At 41.8% G+C, this 5,000-nt stretch overlaps 1 protein-coding gene across 1 annotated transcript in view; it reads left to right on the top strand.

The window, feature by feature from the left end:
- LOC126983680 (univin-like) overlaps positions 1-5,000 on the top strand; it is a 61,285-nt gene that overhangs the window by 48,855 nt on the left and 7,430 nt on the right. The gene's annotated exons all lie outside the window — the stretch shown is intronic.

Genomic DNA, 5,000 nt, shown 5'->3' with positions numbered 1-5,000 from the left:
CCTCCCTTCCCATTCCTCCCTTCCCTCTCCTTCCTTCCCTTCCTTTCCTTCCCTCCCGTTCCCACCCTTCCTATCTTCTTCCTCTCCCTTCCCTCCTCTCTTCCTCCCCTCCCCCCCCCCCTCCCCACCGCATTCCACACACGCCAAGCTGTCATGGGTAGGTGTTTATTTCACATGTTTTTTTTCTCTTTTTCTTGGAAGCGTAAAGAAGGAAGAAACAAATGGGGAAATTAAAAAAAGGAGAAAGGAAAAGAAGGGGAAGAAAGATGAAGGTGAGACAGTTTTGAAAGGATAGAAAAGAGAAGATAGAAAATGATAAAGGAAGAAAAATGGGAAAATGGGAAAATAAAAAAGGAGAAAGGAAGGAAAAGAAGAAAAAAGGAAGGAAGGAAAGGAGAGGGAAGACAGAAAAGGGTGGGAAAGTTTGAAAGAAGGGAAAGGAAAGAATGACAAAAAAAAGGAGGAAAGGAAGAGGGGAAGAAAAAGGTTGGGAAATTTTGAAAGAAGAGAAAAGAGAAGATGGAAAGTGATTGAAAAGAAAGAAGCAAAAAAAAAGAAAGAAAGAAAGAAAGAAAAAGGAGGGGAAGAAAAGGGTGGGGAAAGTTTGAAAGAGAAAAGAGAAGATGGAAAGTGATTGAAAAGAAAGAAGAAAATAAAAAAATAAAAAGGAAGGAAGGAAGGAAAAGAATGGAAGAAAGAAGAAGGTGGGAAAGTTTGAAAGAAGGGAAAGGAAAAGATGAAGTATAAGAAAAAAAGGAAGAAAGGAAAAAAGGAAAAGAGGAAAAATTTGAGAAAGTTTTAAAGAGGAGAAAGGAAAAGATGAAAAAAGATAAAAAGAAGAAAAACTTAGAAAAATAAAAAGGAAGAAAGGAAAAGGGCAAGAAAAATGAAGAAGTTTAAAAGAAGAGAAAGGAAAAGAAGAAGAAGAAAAATAGAAATGGGAAAATAAGAAAAGGAAGAAAGGAAGAAAAATATGAGAAAGTTTAAAAGAAGAGAAAAGAAAAGAAGAAAAATAGAAATCGGAAAATAAGAAAAAGAAGAAAGGAAAAGAAAGGGAAGAAAGAAAAAGGTGGGAAACTTTTAAAGAAGGGAAAGAAAAAGATTAAAAAAGTTGAAAAAAAAATAAAGAAAAATGGAAAACAGCAAAGGAAGAAAGGGAAAGAGGAAAAGAAAGAAAAAGGCGGAAAAGTTTGAAAGAAAAGATAGAAAAACGATAAAAAAAAAAAGATTCAAGTAATGGAAAAATAAAAAATAAAAAGAAATAAAGGAAAACAAGATGAAGAAAAGGAGACAAACATAAAAGTAGAAATGAAAAAAAATGAAAAAAATACGAACATGAAAATTAAATGAGGAAAAGGCAGAAAAAAATCGTGCAAAGGAATGAAAATGGAGAAAAGATAGGAAAAAATAATATAGAGGAAGGAAAATATGTCAGAATTAGCAGGAGGAAAAAAAGTAAACAGGTGAAGATGGAAATAGACAGAGAAAGGAAGATAGGAAAGTAAAAAAAAAAGATGAAAGATATAAATGGATGTAGGCAAGGAAAAGAAGAAGATGGAAGAAAATGAAAACAGGAAAATAAGAGGAAAAGAATAGGACAGAGAAGAGGAATAAAAAAAAGAGTTAAAATATAGATGAAAAAAGTTAGGAAAAGAAAATAAAGTGCAAAAAAAGATGGAAAAGAAGGAGGAAAAGATCGGGAAAGTATTTTGCGTGTGATGTCAAAAGAGTAACCGATTTATACCTATTTATATTCTCTCTCTCTCTCTCTCTCTCTCTCTCTCTCTCTCTCTCTCTCTCTCTCTCTCTCTCTCTCTCTCTCTCTCTCTCTCTCTCTCTCTCTCTCTCTCTCTCTCTCTCTCTCTCTCTCTCTCTCTCTCTCTCTCTCTTAAACACGTATAACCTAAACACATTCTTTTGGCTTCTCCGTTTACTGCTGAAGAATCATGTGCGCTCTCTCTCTCTCTCTCTCTCTCTCTCTCTCTCTCTCTCTCTCTCTCTCTCTCTCATTTAAAACGTTTACGATCTTCCTAAACTGTATAAGAGGAAGAGGAGGAGGAGGAGGAGGAGGAGGAGGAGGAGGAGGAGGAGGAGGAGGAGGCGTATTAAAAGGTTATTTAGAGCACGTGTGTCTATTATTGAGAGAGAGAGAGAGAGAGAGAGAGAGAGAGAGAGAAAAGTCGTTCTAAAGTGACAGATGAATCAGAAAAAACGTCATCATTCTCTCTCTCTCTCTCTCTCTCTCTCTCTCTCTCTCTCTCTCTCTCTCTCTCTCTCTCTCTCTCTCTCTCTCTATCTCTCTCTCTCTCTCTCTCTCTCTGGTTAAAAATAGCTCACTCTGTACTCCTTTTAGCGCCCACCCGTAACACACACACACACACACACACACACACACACACACACACACACACACACACACACACACACACATTCCACGCGAGTTTACAGACTTTGTTTTTGTTTGATATATTTCTATCTACACTGATTCAGAGAGAGAGAGAGAGAGAGAGAGAGAGAGAGAGAGGATTATCATTTTTAGTTTTTCTTTTTCTAATCAACGTTTTCCTTTCTTCTCCTTCGTTTCTTTCTTCCTATTTCCTTTTTTTCTTTATTTTCTTTTATTTTTTCGTATATTCTGTTTTCTTTTTTGTTTGTTTTCCTTTCTCTCATTTTTCCTTCCTTTCTTTTTTCCTATATTTTTCTTATGTCTATCTATTTCTTTTTTTGTCTTTCTTCCTTCATTTCTTTCCTTCCCTTCTCTTCATGTTCTATCCTTTCCATCTTCCTTCTTTCGTTTCTCTTTTTAGTTTATTTTTTTCTCTTTTTGTTTCCTCCTCCTTTTCCTTTTCGTTCTCATCCTCTCCTTCTCCTTTTCCTTCTTCTCTCCTTAACCCCTTTCCTTCTTTCTCCTTTCTCTTTTCTCCTCTCCTCTCTTTTTTCTTCTCCTCCTCCTCTTCTCCTTCCTTTTCCTTCTCATCCTCTCATCCTTTTCCTTCTTCTCTCCTTAACCCCTTTCCTTCTTTCTCTTTTCTCCTCTCCTCTCTTTTTTCTACTCCTCCTCCTCCTCTCCTTCTCTGCATTTTCCTTTTCCCTTTTCCTTCTTTCCTTATCCTACTTTCCTTCTCCTTCACTCTTTCCCCTCCTTCTCTTTCCCTCTGTCTTCTCTTCCATTCTCTTTCTCCTCCTTCTCCTCCTTTCTCTTTCTCCTTCCCTTCTTCCCTTCCTCTCACCCTTTCTTTCCTCCCCTTTCTTTCCTCCCCTTTCTCTCCACTCCCCATTCCTCCTATATATTTTCCTCCATTCAATCTTTTTTTTCTCTCCCCTTTCTTCCCTCTCCCATTTCCTCCCCTCTCCCCCTCTCTCTCCTCCTTCCATACTCCTCTTTCTCTCTTTCTCGACCTATTTTCCTCTCCTTTCCTCCCACTCTCTCCCTGTCCCCCACTTTCCTCCTCTTCCCCTCCTCCTCCTCCTCCTCCTCCTTCTCCTCCTCCTCGCCCACACGTCCCCTTCCCACGCTTTCCCTTCCCCTTTTTCTCTCTCTCTCTCTCTCTCTCTCTCTCTCTCTCTCTCTCTCTCTCTCTCTCTCTCTCTCTCTCTCTCTCTCTCTCTCTCTCATCAAATTCTTCCTTATCTTTTTATACGTCTTCTTTTTTCCTTCTCTCTCTCTCTCTCTCTCTCTCTCTCTCTCTCTCTCTCTCTCTCTCTCTCTCTCTCTCTCTCTCTCTCTCTCTCTCTCTCTCTCTCTCTCTCTCTCTCTCTCTCTCTCTCTCTCTCTCTCTCTCTCTCTCTCTCTCTCTCTCTCTCATTCCTGCCCTAATTAAGGTATATTGAGGGTGTTTCTTTTCATATGCGACAGACAGACAGACAGACAGACAGCAAAAAAAAGACAGATAGACAATAAGAGAGAGAGAGAGAGAGCGCAAAATGGTTTCAGACTCCCGCCAATAAACTATAATAACCAATTCGAAAATTATATCGTGTGGCTTGTGCGTTTAATTTCGTTCATGGCGTTGCGGAGAGGGGAGAGAGAGGGGGGGGAGGAGGAGGAGGGAGAGGAGGAGGAGGAGGAGGAGGAGGAGGAGTGAGAGATGGGGAAGAGGGAAGGTTTAAGAGAGAGAGAGAGAGAGAGAGAGAGAGAGAGAGAGAGAGAGAGAGAGAGAGAAATGTAGTTATGGAGGTATGACAAGTGAGGAGAGGTAATGAATGAGAGAAGAGATAGAGAGAGAGAGAGAGAGAGAGAGAGAGAGAGAGAGGGAGGGGGAGGAAGGTATGCTAGCTACATAGCTCAAAACCAATGCGCAATATGAGAGAGAGAGAGAGAGAGGTCACCGGGAGTGGGTCAATGATGTCAGACGAAAATCAAAAGAGGGGAATGTGAGAGAGAGAGAGAGAGAGAGAGAGAGAGAGAAGGGGAGAGTACCGAAAGAGGGGTATCACGTCTGGGAGATAATCTTAGCCCGGTGCGGGGAGAGAGACAGGCGGGGAGATGATAGAGGTGACGAGGGGAGAGTGGTGGTGGTGGTGGTGGTGGTGATAGTTGTGGTGGTGGTGGTGGTGGTAGTGGTGGTATCAGTTGTTGTTGTTGTTGTTGTTGTTGTTGTGATAATGACAATGATGTGTTTGCTTTGATGTGTTTTACTTTGGTTTTCCTTCCTGCGCCTATTTCTTCGTTGTCATCCTCACTCATCCACCTCTTTCTAATATCCTTCTCTCCTCCTCCTCCTCCTCCTCCTCCTCCACACCCCGCGCCCCTGACTCACCTCCACCTGGCTCCTCCACTGTAAACTCACCGCATATTTCCCGTCCTTCCCCCCTCCTCCCCTTCCTCCCCGGCACCCTCCACCTGTCCCTCTATGTTTCCCCTTCCTCAATCACATCCCCGCCTCCCCCCAACCCACCCCCCACCCAGACGCCCCGCATCCCCTCCCTCCTTTCTTCCTCCGCTGCAGGGCCGATGATCCCTCACCTTGCCCCGTGGGCCTCCCCCCCCCACCTCTAAT

Source organism: Eriocheir sinensis, chromosome 54 (assembly GCF_024679095.1).
Source record: "Eriocheir sinensis breed Jianghai 21 chromosome 54, ASM2467909v1, whole genome shotgun sequence".
Classification (NCBI taxonomy): domain Eukaryota; kingdom Metazoa; phylum Arthropoda; class Malacostraca; order Decapoda; family Varunidae; genus Eriocheir; species Eriocheir sinensis.
The sequence above is the reverse complement of the archived record's forward strand: the minus strand, read 5'-3'. Positions and strand labels throughout refer to the sequence as shown.